The sequence below is a fragment of the Rhamphochromis sp. 'chilingali' genome, assembly GCF_963969265.1.
Source record: "Rhamphochromis sp. 'chilingali' genome assembly, chromosome: 16".
NCBI classification, from domain to species: domain Eukaryota; kingdom Metazoa; phylum Chordata; class Actinopteri; order Cichliformes; family Cichlidae; genus Rhamphochromis; species Rhamphochromis sp. 'chilingali'.
In genome coordinates this window covers 4,532,717-4,556,596 of record NC_137943.1, presented here as the reverse complement: position 1 = coordinate 4,556,596, position 23,880 = coordinate 4,532,717, and the positions used below count along the sequence as shown (strand labels likewise).

The 23,880-nt window shown below is 42.0% G+C and overlaps 1 protein-coding gene across 1 annotated transcript in view; it reads right to left on the bottom strand.

Annotated features, from left to right (window-relative positions):
• Window positions 1-6,603: 6,603 nt before the first annotated feature.
• LOC308412688 (uncharacterized protein) overlaps window positions 6,604-23,880 on the bottom strand; it is a 512,620-nt gene continuing 495,343 nt past the window's right edge. The window contains exon 3 of the mRNA XM_080907214.1: window positions 6,604-6,615. The gene's annotated coding sequence lies outside the window, so the exon portion shown is untranslated. The remainder of the gene's footprint in view (window positions 6,616-23,880) is intronic.

Below are 23,880 nucleotides of genomic sequence, written 5' to 3'. Positions count from 1 at the left end.
ATGGCCAGAACTATGCAGACGCTGAGCAGGAAGATAAAAAAAAATAAAATTCTAAAACTTAAGCAAATAAAGAAGCAAATTGAAGATATTTTACAATAACTTAAACTGAGGCTACGTCCACACGTAGGTCAGTAGGTCAATATCATGCAATATGGTTGAGATCTCACCCAGACAGACTGAACTTATCAGCTTTCACACTTTTCTCTTGTCAATGTTCCTAGCAGGACTTTGCATCCCCTGGACTTCTCTAAATCTATTACATTTCCAAGTAACAAGTAGGGACAGGTACATGTATTTTCAATATTGATGGATACATAATGCTGCTGTGGGGGAGGTGAAGCACAAGAAATTGTTCATCATTAAAGCAAAGGTAAGTGCTACATAGCAGGGCCGTGCAGAGATGTTTAAAGGGGTGAATGCTCAAAGTTAAAAAAGGGGCACATAGAACCAGGCTGAATAACAACAACCCACATTCATCAAGAATCTAATATGGAATCGCATCTTACTATATCACTGCCATCAGGTGGAGACAATGCAAAGCAAACGTAGCCCATGTTTTACCTGATGGGTACAATGTTGCTGTTGAGGGGTTGGTGCTGCTCCTGCTACTGATAGTGCTGGAGGGCAGGGCTGTGTTGATCTGAAACTGTAGACTGTAAAAAGTCCATAGGACAGATGGTAGCTGATTAAACAAGTAGCAAGAGATTAAAACAAAAAACTGGGGGAAATAAACTAGCCTCTGCCTGTGACTCACTCTTTGCCTCTCTTCCTTCTTCCATCTCCTCATCTGAGCTATCACTATCCACTTGCTGTCCATCTGAGAACAAGGCACTATTTGCTATTTGCATTAAACTATTATTTAATTATCCACACTTATCCACATTCCCCTCCAGAAAGGCAGGGAAAAGCCCTGTAAGTTACTTTAAAACTAATCGATCGTGGCTCAAGAGTTGGGAGTTCGCCTTGTAATCGGAAGGTTGCCGGTTCGAGCCCCAGCTTGGACAGTCTCGGTCGTTGTGTCCTTGGGCAAGACACTTCACCCGTTGCCTACTGGTGGTGGTCAGAGGGCCCGGTGGCGCCAGTGTCCGGCAGCCTCGCCTCTGTCAGTGCGCCCCAGGGTGGCTGTGGCTACAATGTAGCTTGCCATCACCAGTGAGTGAATGTGTGCGTGAATGGGTGGATGACTGGATATGTAAAGCGCTTTGGGGTCCTTAGGGACTTGAAAAGCGCTATATAAATACAGGCCATTTACCATTAAATATGTTCCCTAAAATGGTGGACAGAGCTACAGACCCATGACACCCTTACCCAGTTAGCTAGCAGCTAATGACCAGCACTACCTGTGCAGTTAATAAAAGGACAGGTAATGTTTTGTTGCGCTGTTGCACACACAGCACCTCATTTGTTTCAATTCGTCAGTTGCTACAAGACAACTTACCACCGTCTACATAATAAGCTAATACTCAGTTTACTCTACAGCTCCGCAAAAAATGCATGCGCTCTTTGCCTGCTCGTAGCCAGCGTGCTCTGGCGTAAAGTGCAAGCATTGCTGAATGGTAGTCATGTGACCGATGCAAGCCGGATTCTTTTATTTAGCAAAAATATGATTATTAGTTCAATGTTATTGTTGAGGGGCACAGGCACAGTGGTCTATCCCAGATGTGATAGGGTAAGAGGCAGGATACACCCTTTGCAGGTCGCCAGTCTATCACAGGACTAACATATAGAGACAAACAACCATTTGTACTCACAGGTATTTTAGAATCACCACTTAACATAACCCTAGTAACTACAGGACTTTTAACTGTGGGAGGAAACCAGAGTACCACCAAGCTGTTAATCCAGACCTATCAAAAATAGGAACCAACCTCAGTGATTTTCCTGTGGTTTGAAATATTGTGCGATCGTGTGAATTCCGTGATTCCAGTCAACTAACCATTCTTACTAGATTGCATCATGTTATCTGAACAAGAACAAATTAAGTTGCTGAATTTCATGCAGATCCTACATGATTTAATTGCATTCACCATAGAAACATGAAATTATTCTTGTTCATATTCCAAGTTTGAATCTTGTACATGTAACAACCAACCAATTTCATTTTTTTGGAGTGTAAGTGAACACAGACCTATTACTTAATCAAAGTGCACCAGATAAGGTTGGAATGACCTAATTTGCTTATGTTAGTTACATATAAGTCACTTATTGGCATCTTAATAATCATTTAGAATTATGTAGAACAAAACTCAGCTTACTGGAAATTGTTGACATAACTGTATTAAGTAAATTGAACAAATTATTTTGTGTTGACGTCGGATCATGTGATTGGTTTGAACATCTAAGAATATCCCATTTCTTTGCCTTGGGATATCTTGAGTCATTTTTGCAGTACATTTTGAGTCCTTATGGAGTTGTACTGTTAAATGCAGTCCAACCAACTGCCAAATCTCTGAATGTGAGCAGAGATTATAGTACTGCACTGCACACTTCTGAATTTATCCTGCTGCTTCTGTCAGCAGTCACATCATCTGAGGGGACCAGTGACCTGATTCCACTGCAGGTAGTCCTACGCCATAACATTACTTCCATCATGTTTGACAGATAATGTGGTGTGCTTTGGGTTATGAGGTGTTTCTATCCTTCTCTATACTCTTCCTGTTATTCTGGTACATCTTGGTGTTTTTGGATAATGTCACAGCTGTCTGATTTTATGAGGCTATACTGGATAAAAGAAGCTGGTTCGGTGTAGAAAGTTTAATTTGCCAGTTTTATTTGACTTTTGACTTTACAACATTTACGGAGAGAATTTTTAATAAAAATTTCATAAATGCAGTAGCTTATTTAGTTTAAATACTAAACTTCATAGGCTATTGTAAAAGCATAACAGATCGCAATTTATGTGTCACGGTTAGCGCTGGCCAACCGTGGGGATGAGGGGAAGGAAGACCCAAATGCTGGACTCTTTGATGCAACAGTGCGTTTATTTACAGTGCAGGAAAATAACAATAGATCCCCAGTGTGTTACCGACTCCCGTGACATGTCCTCTTCCCAGTGTTAGTGTTCTTTGTCTCCGCTCTTCAGTGTCTGAGGACCCGTGCTTGCTGCCCTCTCGTCTCCACACTCCTCCTGGGGAATAACAAACAGGTTTACCTTTTAGGTGACACGAATGAGTTGAAGGGAAGTTATGAACTGTTTCTGAGAGACAAATAACACCGGGATCCTTCGTAGCTGACAACTGGTAATTGTGCAGGGGCGGGTCTAGCAAAGTTTTGCCAGGGGGCCAGGTAGGGCACAGGGGGGCACAAAGAAATACTTTTCTTTCTTCTTCTCATTTAAAATGTCTCGCTTTTATTAAATAATTATCTGAATCTTACAACCAAAGTTTTTATCTGACATAAAATGTATTGAAATCATACATATAGCAACAAGACAGCGTATATCACTGTCACAACAGTTTGATTTCATTCAAAGGCTTTATGGCTTTAACACCTGGTGGGCCGGTCTCTAGTCAAAATGCCCGGGCCGATTTTTTTTTGTCCCAGTCCAGCCCTGGGTATTTTAAGTTTACACAGCTATATTCTCGCCTGAAAATATCTTAAAAGTTTATTTTGTGACCCAAAAAGAGTAATAAGAGTAATATTAGAACTAAGTAGCTGCCGCCATTGTTGGAAACTGGAATTGGCTGGGCTGTACTATGAATTCTGGGATAGGCTGGCCACGAAGGATACACCCGACACATCCTTCAAATCTGGGGAAAAGGAGGACACATTTGTCGGCCGCATTTGGAGGAGCATGTACTCTCTAGTACTTCTAGAGAAGGGGGTATTTCTGTGCTGAAGACAGACCAGAGGAACTGTGCCCACACCCTGGATGTCAACAGCCTCACCATCACCAGAGTCATCTCTGCCGTTTATCAAACAGAAGACAGTGAGATGACAAACCGCTGGAGAGTCAGGGAATACAGCTTAGAAGGCAGAGGTATCATGTCGGTACTCTGCCAGTTTCTAAAGAGGTTTGCACAGATATGAAGAGAAAGGCTACAGAGGAAGAGAGCAGCAGCCCGAGCCCCACTCCACCAAACAAGTGCGTCAAACTGTGATTAATAATGAAGCCTTTCCCAGAGAACTTGTTTTCTCAAGACTGTTTAATAGTTTTAAGGCTCTGGCACTGTTTCTGTGAACTGCATTGGGCGCATATGGCAGGGTTGTGCCTGGATCTTGCACCAGGGACATCTTTTGGTAAGCCAATTGAACTAAGAATCCATAAAGACAGTGCCAAGTGTACATTATTCTCACCTACATTTCAGACATAAGCAAGAAAGAACAAAGTGGTAAGTAATAAATAATATTTAAGGTTGTCTCTAAAATTATGTCCCAAAAAGTTAGAAAACATGTTGAGGTTTTAACTTTTATTGTTGCTTTTCTGCCTTTTGTTTTTTAAAGTCAGAAGAAAAAGAGATTTAAGAAGAGATACCACACAAAAGAATTTCACAATTTATGTGCTGTTACCATCATCTTTCAACATCTGATAGAAATTTTCAAGTAAACTGATGACACGCATCTCTCGCTGTCTTCTGATTGGGCCTTTCTCACCGAAGTCAGGTGACAGCACAAATACAAGGAAGTCTGCATCCACCTTGAAAAAAGAAATGCATTAAATGATTATACAAATGCTTTTATAATAAAAGTAACAATACACATAACGAAAGTTAGTAATGCAGTAATCTTTGCACAATGCAAATTTGTATTTATTGTTTCTTCAGTCCACAAGAAATAGATACCATAACTAAAACCATAACTAAAAACTATATATTTTTTTGAGCCAGTGTGAGCCAACTTTACTTACATCCTTTAAATGTACAGGAACACAGAACTGCTGGCACGTTTGGTGGGTGTGGGCCCACAGCTCATCTAAACCATAGAGCTTGGTTGAGTATTGGGATCAGCCGCACCACTGCATGCAATGTGATGGCACTAATAGACAGGGAGGAAATAATATGTCTGTGAAGGTTCTCAGTCATCCAGGTCACCATCCAGGTCATCCAGACCCAGCAACACGCTCAGACAGAAACTGGTTCACCCAAAAGACAAAACGCCAAAACACAAACTTAACAATGTGGTGTTTGCTGTACAGTGCAGCGAGGAATGCTCAGACCTCTACATTGGAGAGACCAAACAGCCACTTCACAAGCGCATGGCACAACACAGAAGAGCCACCTCCACAGGACAAGACTCAGCAGTCCATCTGCATCTTAAGGATAAAGGTCACTCTTTCGAGGATGCCAATGTTCACATTTTGGACAGAGAGGACAGATGGTTTGAAAGAGGAGTGAAAGAAGCCATCTATGTCCACTGTGAGCGACCATCTTTGAACAGAGGCGGGGGTTTACGACACCAACTCTCTGCCATCTATAATCCAGTTTTGAGATCCCTTCCCAGACGCCTTAACGCCCACTCACATCCTGGGCCATCTGACCTCAGGAATTCGCATGATAAGGTGGGGCCAGGTTTCACAATGAACACACCCGAAACTCTGGCTGATTGGGACCCACACCCAGTTTCCCACCTTGGCTCAGGCGATTAGAGGATCATCAGGGGGTCCTTTTGTCCCTCTGTGGGGGGTTTCTCCCACTAGGTTTATATCTGGGACTCTCCACCATTTGACCTTAGAACTGAAGAAGCTTCTCGGATGAGAGGTGAAACGTCTTCAAGCAACTTAAAGAAGTCCAGACGCTTTTCTTTGCAAGCTCCTTTGACTACGGAGGAAATAATACTTGAATTCATTCTGAATGAAGGCATCATGCTAAGTTTTTGTCAGCCATTTCAGTAATGAGTACACAGACCTTTTTTTCACCTGACTGACAAGCTGGAGTCAGAATCTCTGATTTTTCCTCCTCTGACTATTGACTAATGTTATATGCTGATGTTGTTTTCTTGTTTTGAGCCAAACCAGATTTCTCTATAGAAATTCTGTGTTAAAGAGTCAATGCACCAAATTGGGCTTTTGATAGCAATGTATTGCTCATGGAAGGAAAGACAGAAACTGCTCAGAGGGATTAGTAGTGGGCACAAGTTAGACAAGCTCATATCACTACATTGGCTTTATCAGCCCTGCACTGAACAGGCAAGTCTTAGATGTGAAACTGAAGGTTTTAGATTGAATCAAGAACCGAGGCTTAAAGAATAACCTAGGTGTGTAATTTGGAACAAAGTTGGGTTAACTAAAACTATCTTGATCTATGGAAGGTTAAGTGTGACCTACTGAGCTGCCACAGATTTCGTTTTGTCTATGTTTTTTGTTTCATTTAAAGGTTTCCGGTTCTGGTCTCTTCACTTTGCTTTGCTCCACCACTCCTGCAAACCTAGAACTTTTCTAGTAGCTTTTATATCTGTCTTACAGTGACATAAGTGCTACAGACATAAGTTTCTATCTCTCAATCTCTCCCAGTATATTCACTATATATGATGTAGGTAGGGTTTGGATTTTCACCCCTAAATTGTGATGGTCTGGCAGTCTCTACTGGTCGACCTGCCTGTGTGTATGTTTTTCTATGTTTTGTTTTGGCTCCCCTTCCAGTCCCCTGCCTCCTCCTTTATGTGTATGTGTGTGTGTATGTATGTATGTGTGTGTGTGTGTGTGTGTGTGTGTGTGTGTATTCCAGCATGGCAGTTTATGGGTGTCATCAGGCCGTAAAGGGTTTCCCGCGCTGAAGCAAACCACACCTGTCTTCCATCTGGATTCAACAGGTACACTCTTAGTTGGCATGTGCTTTTCAAACCTTACCTTTAAACTGTTTAATATAACGGTTATTCCATCCAGTCACCTTTGATCTTTAATAGTTTTTGAGATGTTGGTGAAAAATGTGTTAATCACAGTGCAGATTTCTGGCATGTTGTGTAAATTTAGGCGTGTAAAAATCTGATTATTTCTAACAAAAAAAGAGTGTGAAATTAAGGTTAGACTTGTGTTTGTAAATGAACCACCCCATGTTGTGTAGCTTTCTGGATTTTATACTTATTGGACTACATACTTATTTATTATACAAGCTATACAGTGTATAAAATCAAAATTTGCATGTTTTAAGTAACTGAAATGGTTAATTACGTGAGCTAAAGAACATAAGAAAGTTATAGAGTATATTTATATGAAACATGTGTACACTTACTGTATTTACAGGACGCACTCGATGACGCAGACTGGGGCATGTTCAGAAACAGCTCCGACGATGACGTCAACGTGTTTACGGAAGCGGTTGTGGGATTCATCGGGAAACTAGCGGATGATACCGTGGAGACAAAGACTATCACAACGTTTCCCAACCAGAAGCCGTGGGTGGATAAAACCATCCGCGACGCTCTGAGATCCCGCACCGCTGCCTACAACACGGGACTCATGACGGGGGACATGGACCCGTACAAAGCCGCGTCATATAACGTGCGGAGGGCGGTGAAAGAGGCGAAGCAGCGCTACGGGAGGAAACTAGAGTCACAACTCCAACAGAGTGACTCTAGGAGCCTGTGGCGGGGACTAAGGACAATAACGGACTATAAAGCACCAACAACCGGTATGACGAACGCGGCCGTGACTCTGGCAGACGAGCTGAACACTTTCTATGCTCGCTTCGAGGCTGCAGCTAAGGACTCCAACAATGCTAGTGTTAGCGGCGCTAACGGCTGCAGACAGGAAGATACTGCCAGCACCGGAAACGTGCTCGTCATCTCCGAGCATGAAGTAAGGAGAGCCTTCAAGAGAGTGAACACCAGGAAAGCAGCAGGACCAGACGGCATCCCAGGTCGTATCCTAAGAGACTGCGCATACCAGCTAGCTCCTGTGTTCACTGAGATATTCAACATCTCTTTATCTCAGTCGGTGATCCCCACATGCTTCAAAGAGTCCATCATTGTTCCTGTCCCGAAGAAACCCCACCCTGCTTCTCTCAATGACTATCGCCCTGTAGCCCTCACCTCAGTAGTGATGAAGTGCTTTGAACGCCTGGTCAGAGACTTCATCATTTCTTCACTACCAGACACACTGGACCCACTACAGTTTGCTTACCGTCCAAATCGTTCCACAGACGATGCCATCTCTCATCTCCTCCACACATCACTCACTCACTTGGACACTAGAAGGGGGAATTATGTTAAAATGCTCTTCATAGACTACAGCTCTGCATTTAACACCATAATTCCCTCCACACTCACCACCAAGCTGGAGCATCTGGGACTCAGCTCATCTATGTGTCAGTGGATCTCCAACTTCCTAACTGGCAGACCACAGGCAGTAAGGATGGGCGGACATGTCTCAGCCTCCACCACTCTCAGCACTGGAGCCCCCCAGGGGTGTGTTCTGAGCCCCCTGCTGTACTCTTTGTACACATATGACTGTATGGCCACTACCAGCTCCACCACCATCATCAAGTTTGCTGACGACACCGTCGTGGTGGGCCTGATCTCTGATAACAACGAGACGGCCTACCTGAAGGAGATTAGGAATCTGGAGAACTGGTGCCAGAGGAACAACCTCCTTCTAAACGTCAGTAAGACAAAGGAGCTGATAGTGGACTTCAGCACTAAGCAGGAGAGGAACTACCAGACCCCCGTCATCAACGAGTGCCCAGTGGAGAGAGTGGACAGCTTCAAATACCTCGGAGTTCACATCACGCAGGACCTGTCATGGTCCTGTCACATCAACACCGTGGTGAAAAAGGCCCGACAGCGTCTCTACCACCTCAGACGCTTGAGAGACTTCCAACTGCCCTAAGGTGCTCAGGAACTTTTACTCGTGCACCATAGAGAGCATCCTGGCGGGAAACATCTTAACCTGGTTCGGGAACAGCACCATGCAGGACAGACGAGCTCTACAGAGGGTTGTGCGGTCAGCTGAGCGCACCATCCGCTCCGAGCTCCCTGACCTGCACTCAATCTACAGCAGGCGGTGCCGGACCAAGGCCAGGAAGATCGTGAAGGACCTCAGCCATCCCAACAACAGACTGTTCTCTCTGTTGAGGTCAGGAAAGCGATTCCGCTCCCTGAAGACCAACACAGAGAGACTGAGGAGGAGCTTCTTCCCGCAGGCGATACGGTCTCTCAATCACACCACCACACAGTACTGACCCACACATATGGTTCTTACACACACACTGGACTTTCTGGACATTGTTTTTGCACACATTGTTTTTTTGCACAACACTGGTCACTATATTCTTCATTTCCGGTTAATACTTGTACAGCTGCTGTTATTGTGTATATATTTATTTATATTTAGATTTCTTCATACATTCTTATATAGTTCTATATTGTGTATTTTGTTGTACAGTTATTTTATTTTCAACTTTAATTTATATATTTTATCTTATTCCTTCCCAGTTAAATTTACCCTTCATTCTAATTTGTGTTGTACAGTTATTTCATTTTTAACCTTAATTTATATTTTATTCCTTCTTAGTTAAATTTACCCTTTTTAATTTTTCATATTTATTTCCTATCTTATTCATAGCCTTTTCCTTTTTTGTTTTCTTTAGGTCACGAGCAGTTGTCCAAGCATTTCACTACATATCGTACTGTGTATGACTGTGTACGTGACAAATAAAATTTGAATTTGAATTTGATTTGAATTTGATGTGTTTTAACCATATATAATACATATTACAGAATGTTACACCTGCACATGTGTAAAAAACACATGGCTTTGATTTTGCCACCCTGTTTGATTTCCATGCCACCCATTTTCTATAGAAAATTTCTCTAGATCCACCCCCGTTTGTCACACTGGTATCGTATCATAACAGTACAGTTGACAGTATTTTTCCAATGTCAAGTAAACCATTTCTACAGTTTAAATGAGCTGGGTGGCTGTGGTTAATTTGGACTGCAAGGCAGGATTGGGAGAGATGCGCTCATATGTTTGTGCCATACTCTATACTCTTCTGGCAGCTGTAAGTAAATGTTGATTAATCACACAGCAACTATCTGGCATTTTAGCTAAGATAAACACAAAGGCGTTCAAAGGATGGTTGGAGGGCAAAGGACCGCAGTACTGTACCCTTTACCTGCCAGGTGGGCATGTCCTGCTGATATCACGTGAAAACTATGGATTGACACATAAGAATGATGGTTTGTTAACATCCCACAGTGTCACCTTTCAAGATTTATTCCTCTGTGTACAGTGAATCTTCACTTGCTTCTTTCTTTCACAAGTTTAATAAAGTGCAGTCATTCATCAGAGTTTACCTTGGAGGAGAAAAGATGGTGTCACAATTCCAGAGAATATAGATGTTTGAAGAGCAGAGCGGTGGGCTGTGACACCACTGCGGTGGGTATGTTTGTGATCCAGAACCCAAGGGCAGCATAGGCACACTGCGCTTTGATATAGTGTTGATAAATTGGTGTAGAGGCTTTGATGTTGTGTCAGGTGTGTGTGTCTTTGTGTATATGCTCCCATTGGTCAGGCATCTGCGTGTTGCCTGTGACACATGGGATCAAAAGACAAAGTAGTAAACATACTAGCTCTCTTTTTGGAGCTACACGTGATCGCGTACAGCACTTTAAAAGTTGACATGTTGATGTGCTCTTGATGCCACAAAAAACAAAAGTCCTTTAAGTGAAGCTGTTTTAGTGAGATATAAAGTGATGGAAAACACTTTAAATTCTGAGGTCTGTATATGCTTTGTATCTGTTAACTAAGGCTCAAAGGGTGGGTGGCTCAAGTAGGGGAGACTGGGGATAGTTGTAACATTTTTGACATTTCTGTCTGTAAATTGGAGCTCTTTTAAGTAGGGATGGGTATCATTTAGGTTTTATCTGATACCGGTGCCAAACCGGTACTTTTGAAACGGTGCCGGAGCTTAAACGGTGCTCAAACCGGTGCTTAAAGAATGGAGAACACAAAATTGGTCCAAAAACCTCTCATGTTCAGCTGTTTTTTTGTACAAAGATAACAATGTTAGCCTTTTCTGCAGCTATAGGGCATATATGGTATCACTCTTGGCTGGAAGCAGTGCTTAAACAATGGAAAAAACATAAACTTTGTCCAAAAACCTCTCATGTTTAACTGTTTTCCACTTTTTCTTTGGTCATTTTAGCCTTTTTGGCCAGGGTGAAGATAAGATAAGATAAGATAATATAACCTTTATTAGTCCCACACTTGGGAAATTTGTTTTGTCACAGCAGGAAGTGGACAGTGCAAAAGTTATGAGGCAAAAATTAGAATACAATAAGAATAAATACAGTACACAACTGTACAGAATAGAATAAAATAAAATACTATATACAGTAGAATAAAATAAAATAAATATACAATAAGATAAAAATAGAATACAAATACAAATACTTTATACAACTGAGTAAAAATACCACGATGACAGAAAGGATTATTGCACTTAGTATTATTGCATATGTATGGATGTGTGTGCTTGATCAGTTAAAGTCTTTATTATGGAGTCTGACAGCAGTGGGGAGGAAAGACCTGCGAAATCTCTCCGTCCCACACCGTGGGTGCCGCAGTCTCCCACTGAAGGAGCTGCTCAGTGCTGTCACAGTCTGCTGCATGGGGTGGGAGATGTTGTCCATCAGGGATGACAGCTTAGCCGCCGTTCTCCTGTCACTCACCACCTCCACTGGGTCCAGAGGGCATCCTAGAACAGAGCTGGCCCTTCAGATCACCCTGTTCAGTCTCTTCCTGTCCCCAGCAGAGATGCTGCCGCCCCAGCAGACCACGCCATAAAAGATAGCAGAAGCCACAACAGAGTCATAGAATTTCTTCAGGAGTGGGCCCTCCACTCCAAACGACCTGAGTCTCCGCAGCAGGTACAGCCTGCTCTGCCCTTTCCTGTAGAGGGCGTCTGAGTTATGAGTCCAGTCCAGTCTATTGTTCAGATGAACACCAAGGTACCTGTAGCTGTCCACAGCCTCAATGTCCATACCTTGGATGTTCAGTGGTTGCAGTGGAGAATGCTTGTGCCTGCGGAAGTCTACCACCAGTTCCTTGGTTTTACTGGCGTTGATCTGGAGGTAGTTCAGCTGGCACCAGTCCACAAAGTCTTGGGTCAGACCTCTGTACTCCTTGTCGTCCCCATCAGTGATGAGGCCGACTATTGCAGAGTCATCAGAAGACAGCCGCATGTAGCTATGATGATGTTTGCTAGTTCACCTTACATGCATTAATGTAATAACGTGGTGAGCCTACTCAACGTAAATTACACACAAACAACATTAAGCTACTCACGCAGAGAAGAACGGCTGCTGCTGCCATCATCATCCTCATAATTTCTGCTACACTGGCAGGGCTAGGGGCCAGGACTCTCCTCTTCGGGTTTTTGGGGGATGTTGCTAACTCCGGGTCGATAACAGGCAACCCACCCGCAGTAGATGTGCTCAGTGTGAGGTCTCGCAGCATGCTATCAAATACGGCGCATTTCTCGGCTTTTAAAAAAAACGCTATGCGTCGCCAGGTGTTTCATCAGATTTGAGGAGTTACCTCCTTTGACAGCATCACAGTATCAGCTTAAAGCACTTGTTGCAGGCTGCTGAGTTTGCATATTTTGCTGTGAAGTACAGCCAGACTTTTGACCGCTTCGCTTTGGGCATTTTAATCTGTAGCGCTTGTAACAGGTATTACAATTAAACAACATGAGATATGCATTAAATTATTGTCTCGACAACTTTGGACCAGTATCAGAAAGTTCTAGGTAAGACTATGGAGCCTTGAAAGGATCAGCAGAGAAGGAACCACACAATGATAGAATAGATGTGATTTGAGTAGAAACTGTATTGAAAGTTGTAAAGTTTACAAACCCTGCCTGTCTAAAGCCGGCTTCCTACAGTGCACAAACGCACATTAAAGGGCCCAAAAATAAAATCAAAACAACATCCTCTTTAAGGAAATTCTCCAAAGAGTTTCAATTAAAGAGCTTCCGCTCCCGTTGCTCAGTCCACTTCTCTTTAGAAAGAGAAATTAGAGTTCCTTGTGTGTGTGTGTGTGTGTGTGTGTGTGTGTGTGTGTGTTTCTGTCCATTGGTTCTAACACTACCCGGGTAGATTTTTAAAGTGTTAGTCTTATCTGTATCAAGGAAGGTAGTAATAGTCCTGAGGTTCGCTGAAGATGGATCCCACGGCTGGCCACACCGCACTCGGGTCCGTCGACAGTCACTCTCTTGGGATTGGCTCGCCACTGAACCCACAGGGTTCAGATCTCAAATGATCCAGTCCTGGTCAAAAACCAATCGGAGCTCGTGGTGAGATAGCTCGTCCAGCTGACGCAGCTTCCCACGGCCGTATTTCACAGATCTCAGATCCAGGATCTTTCAGCTAATTTGGCGGTTGCCTCGTGAGTAGCGGTTGCCTCGTGAGTAATGGCTTCCACAACAGGAAATGTTGACTAACAGAAAGTCATCTCAAGGCATACTCGCCTCCTAGCGGCGGGGAGGGAAAATTACACCTCCAACCTTATGCAGCAGCACAACCCACAAATCTGATGTGGGTTACACGCTGCTCTAAAAGAACGTACGTATCTGGACCCGCCTGCTATCCTCGGAAATGTGAAATGGCCTGTATTTTATATAGCGCTTTACTAGTCCCTAAGGACCCCAAAGCGCTTTACATATCCAGTCATGCACCCATTCACACACTGGTGATGGCAGCTACATTGTAGCCACAGCCACCCTGGGGCGCACTGACAGAGGCGAGGCTGCCGGACACTGGCGCCACCGGGCCCTCTGACCACCACCAGTAGGCAACGGGTGAAGTGTCTTGCCCAAGGACACAACGACGAGACTGTCCAAGCCGGGGCTCGAACCGGCAACCTTCCGATTACAAGGCGAACTCCCAACTCTTGAGCCACGATCGCCCACGAAATGATTGGCTAGAATCTAAAGTGTATCACAGCTCAGGAAAAAAAAGCACCGAAATAAAGCACCGAAATGTGCGCTGCTTTTCGGTCTGGTTGCTACCGTTTATGTCAGATGGCACCGGATACCGGTACCCATCCCTACTTTTAAGGTAGTGGATTCAAAATGTAATGCAAAGTATTTACATGTCTCTGCTATTAAATAGTGCAGCTATTTTCTCTGCAGCACAATTACTCATTGCATGGTATGGTCTCAAACACAAAGAGTGAAATGTTACAATTAACCCCATAGTCTGGGTTAGTTGTAACATATCCTGGGGTGAAATGTAACACAATGAATTAAGGGTACTGACAAAACATTAACATGTAATCTTTTTTATTCAACACATGAATGCACTTAGAGCCATTTATGTAGCTGTGTGTGTGTGTGACAGAATGCAGAAATCTAGCTTTTGAACATATTCCAACCCCCCAAAAAAGACAAATTATGGAATTTTCTGCAACTGAATATTTCATTAATTTTGGTTGGTCTTCCTTGAGTTTGGCCTCATTGGCTCAGTGGGCATTATAACCTACAACTCTTGCACCAACTTTTGAACATAACAGTGAAGCTGAAAAAATGTAGTTGTGCACCAGCATTGCAATTCCATTACTTTTTATCATGGCTTACCTTGGTGTGGTTTGCAAAGTGCTTCAGAAAGATGAGGAAATCTGTTTCTTGCACCCATCCTGATTTATTTCTACTACCAGTACTTCCTACTGGTTCATCCCTGACACAGTGGTCTGCATTATGTATGTGTGGGAACACAAACAGTGGAGGAATTGTGTTGCCAATGGCATTAACCACATATACAAAGGTATATATATACAAAGGTGACCAGTGAACCTCTCTCTGCTGATGTCGTTGCCCCAACTTGTTTAATATGGGTTAAAGTAATAGTGCGGTAAGTTGTAACATCTGCATTATTGTTACAACTAACCCAGACTGTTGCTGTTACAACTGACCCAGACTCCTAGCCATGAACTAGCCAACATTACAGCCAACGGCTAAAACATTAGCACTAAAGACCTACACAGAATATATCAATTTAAGTTTGTTGAGTTTAACTGCAAAACAGATAATGCTATTAGAAATTGAAATAAAGTAGAAAAACTTAATTTTTGGCATACAAATTACTTTTTTTTGTGTTATATTGTCTGTGTTTGACAAAATGTGCTGATTTTTCACATGTGATAGCAGAACTGAGTTGGGCATGCACAGGATGAATCACATCATTTGAAAGTTCCCCTGATTGGAAAAATTTGAAGTGTTACAACTGACCCACGTTACAACTATCCCCGGTCTCCCCTACATTTTTGAGAAAACAGTGTCAGTTTACTACATTATGGCATCTTCAAAGCCAGAGTACTTACATGATTTAAAGATAACAAAGTAATAATAACTAATCGGAGTTCTTATTTTTATTCATATTTTAGTTTGCAGATATCCTGTGTAGTACAAAAAAGAGACTTTAAAAAGTGGTGTGCATCACCCATTGTCACCTACTGCATCATTGACTCAAAAATTGATGTACTACCAGATCTGAAAAGTGAAGCCAATGTAGAAATGCATTTAATCTTTCTATTGCCCATTCAGAAGTCTTATATATATAGTATATATATCTATATACTATATATATATATAATGTATATAGAGACACGTGTGTGTGTGTGTGTGTGTGTGTGTGTGTGTGTGTGTGTGTGTGTGTGTGTGTGTGTGTGTGTGTGTGTGTGTGTGATTTACATTGCTGTGCTTGAGAGCCTCCATCTACCGGAACCAAATTCCTCTTATGTGTCTGCACATATACTTTGCCAATAAACACGATTCTGATTACAGGGGCTCACGTTTGACTTAGAATAAGATATGAATAAGATGAAGCGAATCAAAACATAGCAGCCAGATTTCTGTGGTATGGCCTCTTCCTGCACTCAACATCACACCTGGCATGCTTTGATGTGTTATATTAATATGTAGCAACAATTATTTTCCGGTGTAAACTGGAATAAGTTAGAATGGGCACAGTTGTGATTGGTGATGACCCTAACTCTAATCGTAGCCCTTCTTCTAACCAAGGGTAATGTGAAAGTCTTTTTTTTTTTATGAAATTATTACTCTCGTAAGACTTCGCAATCAAGGAACAAAAAAAGAGAGTTTAATATTTCAGACACACACAAAAATAATAATAATAGTATTAATAGTAATAATTTTACCTCCAAAAGTTGGTGGCCCTCACACCAATTGTGAGTAAATTCGAGCGTTGGTTTTGAAGCACATCATGGACAGTCTCCCAAAAGACCTGGATCCCCTTCAGTTACAGAACCAACCGATCCACAGAAGATGCTATCTCTACCACACTCCACGTTATGCTGTCCCACCTGGAGAGGAAGAACACCTATGCCAGAGTCCTTTTCGTCGACTTTAGCTCAGCTTTCATTCCAGAGCAAGCAGTTGGTGGAAAAGCTGATGCTACTAGGCGTGGACCCTGCAACCTGCAATTGGCTTTTCAGCTTCCTGACAAAGCGGCAACAGACAGTCAAGGTTGGCAGCCACACATCAAAGACTATCTTAGTGAGTACAGGCTCTCCTCAGGGGGGTGTCCTGAGCTCGCTGTTGTTCAGTCTGCTCACACATGACAGAAGGGCCAGATTCAGCACTAACCACACTGTGAAGTTCGCAGACGACACAACAGTGATTGGTCTCATCACTGACAATGATGAGTCAGCTTATAGAATGGGCGTGGAGCAGCTTGAAGTGTGGTGTAGATCCCATAATCTCACCATCAATGTGAACAAAACAAACGAGATGGTGATTGATTTCAGGAAGTCTTGCAGAGATCACCACACACCACACTATAGATGTGGTGTGTGGAGAGCTGTGGAGAGGGTCAGCAGTGTTAAGTTCCTGGGTGTGCTGATGATCTGTCCTTCTCTACTAATACCACAGCAGTTATCAAAATAGCATCTCCACTCCCTCAGTAGACTCAGAAATGCAGGACTCTCCACCCTTCACCTCACAACTTTTTACAGAGACACAATGGAGAACATCCTGACACAAAGTTTTACGTCTTGGTTTGGCAGCTGCAAGTCCTATGAGAAGCGACAACTCAATAGGACTGTTAAGAATGCCAGGATGACTGTTGCCCCTCTCTTGTCTCTGGAAGAGATCTACAAACAGCGCTGCATACGCTGCAGCGTAAGCTGTCTCCATCATCAAAGACTCCCACCACCCTTCTTATGGCCTGTTCTCCCTCCTGCCATCTGGCAAGAGGAACAGGAGCATCACCTGCAGAACCACCAGGATGCTGGAAGGGTTCTTTGCACGAGCTGTGAGACTGGTAAATGGACTGTACCCCCTCCCATCCATTCAGCTATTCACACACCTATACTGTAAGAGCCACAAGCAGATTGTGATGCCCCCTATCTACACATGCACACACACACGAACACATACATATACGCATACAATATAATCTTCAGATACACACATTATCTGATCTAATTATCCCCTTCTGTGAAAGGACTGCTGCTATCTGAATGAGTGTGACTATTTAAACTTGAGTTTGTTTTAGAATTTAGATTTAGAATTTATGTTACTTATCCTTAATTAGTGCTGCGATTTATTACTGCCTTTTTACTGCTCTTTTTTGATCTTTTTCAATTTGTATTGACTACTGCACTGTAGAGACTGTTGAGAAACAGTATTTCGTTTCAACCTCAGTATTTCTCGAAATACCACACAAAATGACGATAAACTTCTACTTGAACTTCTTGAAAATACATGGTTTTTATCTTGTGATTTCACTGTAGATTTTTTAAATCATATTTTTGCCACTGTTTCAGATTATCATATATCTTGGAACTTTCACTTTCAGAAGTATGAAGCTACCTGTAAGACCAGGGGTGGCATGACACCAAACTGTTACGACAGTAAATTGCCCTTAAAAATTTCTTGGCAATTTTTCATGAGCTGCAGAGGCGACATCATGTAACTCTTTCCTATCGTTTTGCTGATTGGATTTGAGGGTAGTGCCATTTGAACAACATGTAATAGTTTTAGTAATAGAGTTTCAATATGGTTTTCAGAACAGTGGGCAGTGCACACACTGGAATTCTTTCTGTCCTGTTCCACTGATTTGCACAGTAGGAAGTAGATTATAAAACAGAGTAGGGGAGACCTGAGCATGAAAGCTCTAGTGCGATTTGATCTCAAGCCAGTGGGGAGGCTCAAGAATCCAAAGCCAGTCAGTTATTTCTGTGCACTCAAGCTGACGTTAAATATTGCCTCCAACTGGGAGAAGGCGATTATGCTTGGGACTGAGCAATGTCATTGTAATTGCTAACAACCAGATGGACAAAGTCAAGCCGAGTGATTGTTCTCATCACAATTTGTATCACCTCTGTCCATGTCAGTGCAGTTATCCATCTTCCCCAGAAGAATCTACAGTAAGTGCAATGTAGCATACCACATTATGTCAGATCAGAAATACCTGTCCAACATTTTCATTGCTAATGAACACAGCAGCCTGTTGTGGTATCTGCAGTATATGCTCAATTTATGTTGTATTAATATGCTGCAACAGGGGAGCAGACAATTAAGAAGTCTAAGTTCTACCTTTGGAACTTTTATTCTGCTAAACCATCTTGGAATTATCTTGGAAAAAGAAGCCATCTATGTCCACTGTGAATGACACTCTTTGAACAAACGACACCAACTGCCATCTACAATCCAGTTTTGAGAACCCTTCCCAGATACCTTAACGCCCACTCACATCCTGGGTCTTCTGACTTCAGGAAATCACATGATAGGGTGGGTCTAGGTTTCACAATGAGTTCACCTGATACCTTGTGACTTACGCCCGTTTTCACACCTTGGCTCGTGTGATTAGGTAGAGGTAGAGGATCATTAGGAGGTCCATTGTCCCTCATAGGGCTTAAATCTGGAACTCTCCACAATTTGACCTTAGAACTAAAGAAGCTAGTTCTAAGATAGCTTACCTGAATAAGGAAAAATTATTCTAAATTACAGAGTAAATGGACATAATTGTGTTTTAAGACTGTACACCAACATGATGCAGTGATTTTGAGTCAAAAGACAGTCATTTGTGCTTCGCTATTATTCCAAAACAATAACTTGCATTCTCTAAACTCCATGAAGTTTACAATTTAGCATGAAAGCAGTAGTTTAGTGTGTGCGGAAAGTATTGAGTAGAGTTGTCCATATATATGAAAGCTTATCTTATTGCATCAGTAAGTTCATCGGTTCGGTTCGGATTGTCTACTCTGGGTTTTAGCTTAAATGGTAAATGGCCTGCATTTGTATAGCGCTTTACTCAGTCCCTAAGGACCCCAAAGCGCTTTACACTACATTCAGTCATTCACCCATTCACACACACATTCACACACTGGTGACGGCAAGCTACATTGTAGCCACAGCTGCCCTGGGGCGCACTGACAGAGGCGAGGCTGCCGGACACTGGCGCCACCGGGCCCTCTGACCACCACCAGTAGGTAACATGGGGTTAGTATCTTGTCCAAGGATATTTGGCATGCAGCCAGGAGGCAGCCTGGGATCGAACCACCGACCTTCTGATTAGTGACTGACCTGCTCTGCCACCTGAGCTACAGCCACCCCAGCTTAATTGAAAACAGTCTCAACTGAAAATTATGCAATTAATGTGTTATTATATATTTTGTCTACAAGCTGTCAGACTTGTAATTTCTTTTAGATGATTTTGAGCAGTAGTTCTTTAGCCTTTTTGAAGGTCTTTCAAAGCTTCTTTTTGGACATCGGCTGCTTTTTCACTCTTTTTCAATCCAATCCTTGTACCTGGTTGTTTTCAAGGGAATGTTTCTTGTTGTTGTTGTTTGTTAAGCCGCTTAAAGCTGTGTTGTAAGTGCATCCTTATTCAAGCATAAACAAGGTCGCTAACCCAGGGGATGAACTGGTGTCGTGGCTAAACATAACACATAACTTAAAAAGGACCAGTTTTAAATTGTATTTTTAGGTTTTTTGTTTCTAGCTGTTGGATGTAAACACAACATGGCTCACCATCCAGGGGTGTGATCTTTCCAGGTGTGATTCCCGTCCTCCTCCTGTACACATCTGAAGCAATCAACCTCACCTGTTTGTCATCTGCTGATCAGCTGGCTGATACGTATGCTTGTAGCAAACCTTCAGTTTTCACCTGAGCATCAAATTAACTGTGGCAGTGAAATCCTCTCTGACCTTAAAGTCTGTTTCCTGTTGTTAGCTTGTTGATCACTTACGTATCTTCTCCTCCATGCAGAAGCCCTGGCGTTAATCTCTGTGAAAGTAATTGTGTGAGAGGGAGCAGTGGATGAGATTCTGTTCCTGTAGTGGAGATTCTGGATTTTACTATCAGACTGCCTTCCCCTAAGGACTTTGTAAATTGAGACTGTGGATTTTCCCTGCCTGAGGACTTTTTAAATAGTTACCTTTTCATGTGCACCATAAATAAACTGAATCTGAGTCCAGCCTGCCCATTGATTATGACAATAAATATACCTGTCGTTATTTAAACTTAATGTAGCCTCTTTGGAACTAGAACTTTACCTCATTGAGGACAATAATATTAAAATAAGGTGTACAATTTCCAACTTCAGTAGTTTTCTTTTTACATTTTGTAGCAGGCCCCTTTTCTGGGACCTCCCAAACTCCCATTTGTATTCATGGAAACTGAGAGGTGAGGAGAGCAGAACCTGTGCACAGAACACATCAGGCACCAGTGGCGGCAAATATGACATTCGGAAAGTTGGAGAGGTCATGCTAGTAAAGCAGATAACGGGAAAATCTTTCAAAACTGGATACAAATTCCAAATGAGCCTGCAAATGATAATTTGTTATCATTTTTTAATATGGTCACCACAGGAAATAACTATTACTGTCACGGTCTCGCTGACAGACATTGTTATGTTGTTATGTTATGTTGTGATGGTGGCTAGTGTGAAAATGGACACTACTTTGCAAATATACTTATGAACTGAATTTAATTGAATTAATTGTAAATGAGTATTTGTGCCAGACCTAGAGTGGAGGTTTCTTTTTAACATTGCATAGATACTATGAAAATCACAGAACTCCAGTTCTACTCCAAGCTTGCCCCCACAACTCCTGCTGACAAGAGGCACCAAAAGTGGATTACATTTCCAGGCTCTGGACTGAAATCGGAGCCGACACTGCCAATAGAGCCAGGGCTGGCCAATTGACCAACAGGCAGTGGCCTTTTTTCATCATCCATTTAAAGATCAATATGAGGGACCTCATGCTCATCGGCTCAACTATACTGAAGATAGGATGAAATAAAATTGAATAGCTGCGTCTACAGAAGAATGAAACGGCAGCAGGGCTTAGAAAAAAGCCCTGAACATAATAGAAGCTTTTTTTCCCTTCTCTCTTGGGTCAAGTACAAGGAGAGAATAGATTGGAGTGCTTCCAGTGAGCAGTGAAAGATTTTATTATAAATCTCAGGAGGGCCGAAGGAGGTAACACAAAGATAGTAGCAAAAGAAATAAGCAGAAGGGAAAAAAACATATAGAGGTGAGAGAGCTGAAACTTGCAGAAGAAACCTGGCAGACTGTTAGGTTGGCTAGATGTAGATGTGATGACCTGCAGCAACAATGAACAAGCTTGTAGACTTTTCTAAAGAAGACAAAAATGACATCCCAACATTCCTACAACTCTTGTGGGACTACATCTCTAGTCCCACAAGAGTTGTAGGAATGGTCATTTTTAACAATAGCTTCACCCAAAAAGTGAAAAGAATGTTATTAACCCATCTTGGGTTAATAACATAACAATCCAGAAATCCAGAACAATCCAGAAAAGTTTGGGTTTCTATTTTTATGACAGTGTCGATTTCTGACATTTTGTTTAAATTTAAGCTTGTAACAATTTGATCGTTTCTAATAAAACGAGTGTAAAACCTAAGTTAGACATTTTTTTTTATCTATGTAGACTATGTTTATATGAAACATGTGTATACTTACAGCATTTGATGTATTTTAACTATATACATGAATGCAACACCTGCATATGTGTAAAGAAATGGCTCTGATTTTGCCACCCTAAGAACATTTCTCTAGATCCACCCCTGCAGTGACACAACATTTCATGCATTCTAGGCAGATTTATAACGTGTAAACATGGGCTTCACACCAAAACATTAAGAATTGTACTGATATTTTCATGGATGGTAGGAAAGTGTGACTGCAAGAGCTATTTGCTGCAGGTGAGGAACAAAAACTGGTACCCAACCCACACTCTCCCTTAGTCTATGTAGAGATTAACTTCAGTTCCGTAATAGGTACGGAACTTATTATCGTGTAGATACAGACACTATTTTTCCCCCTCACACTTTGTCAGGATTAAAATATTTCTCACATGAAAGACAAATATGACTAAAATACACCTTTGGACTTGGAAGATGAATGCCAGAGAGATGCCAGTGGTGTTTGTGTGGTATGTTGAGGTGACACTGAAAAGGGATCTGAGCTGTGCTCCAGCTCTGTTCCTCACATGTTCCTTCCCTTTTACTCCCTCGATGAAACTTTTCATCTTCTGGTATGACTGCAGGAAGCACACTTTCTTAAAACAATCACAGTTATGACATGGGAAGTGAATGAAATGAGAGAGAAAAATAACACAAGTCAACTTTCAGTTTTTTTTCAACTTTTGCAAAGTCGTCCTTTATTAGTAAAAATGTGTAATTTTTATCAAATCAATATTTAAAGTCCAAACATTCTGAAGTACTCTAAGGCTACGTTCACACTGCAGGTCTTAATGCTCAATTCCGAATTTTTGATCAAATCCGATATTTTTGTCTTCTTGTTCACACTACAAATAAAATGTGACAGCAAACGCGCTCTAGTGTTAACCCTCAAAGCGGCCCGCATGCGCAAAACAAGACGTCACACACAACGCGCTCTGTTTAGACCCAGAGCAAACAGTATTGTTTGACTGATGGCCCTTAATGTAAAGACTTGTTTCGGACTTTACGTTTCCCAATTTTGCTTTAAGTTATAAAGTTATTTTGTTATTTACATTTGGCCTAATAATGATCCTTATCGCTGTTTTAGAGGAGCGGTGCTTCCAAGGATAGCTGCAGATTTCTATCAGAATCTGCAGATTATACAGTACAAATAAAATGTTCACGTTTCTCTGACGTTGTCTGCCCAACAGTTTCACTGACCTCTACACTGGATGGCCAGGAAGCGTTCGCCATGTCTTCTCCAGCGCTTCTCCGGCGCTGATAGTTGGCATCTGTCTTGTGTCAGTGACGTAAAAGACGGATTTAATGCAACATGACCATTCAAACAGCAGTCGCTTTCTAAAACATCAGATATGTATTGGATTCAGTACCACATACGAGAGTGACCCAGATCGGTTTTGAAAATATCGGATTTGTGCCGTTCACACTGTCATACCATGAAAAAAGTCGGATTTGATGCGCTTTCGCCTGCAGTGTGAACGTAGCCTAAGTTTTATGTCTAGGACCATCTTAAGCACGTTTACAATCTATTTTGAGTTGTGTTTCAGGACACATGGTGCATGCATGAAAGTCCATTAAAGTACTCCTGAGAAAAAGGGTTAGTTCTTCTCCTATGTTCACCAGTTAGTAGCTGCCTTGACTGTCTTCTGTTTGGTTCTTAAGAGGTAAAATAATCAAAACCTTTTTCTTCTACTACTGGTACAAGAAATCTGAACCGTGATTATAATAACAAAAGCCCAATAAAACTCAGTGTTTTAGCTGTCTTATAGTAGATCTGTTTTAAAGTTTGTAATTTTTGTTCATTGTCAGTATAAAATGTTGTATTGTTTTAAAGTCATGTCTATACGGATGCTTGTTTTCATGTTCATTGCACACGTCTGACAAATATACACAGATCATTTGCAAAGGAATGGTTTATTTGAAGAGTTTCAGTCAGGATTCAGAAACAGCACTAATAAACGTAACAAAGGATCTTCTTATGGCCTCTGA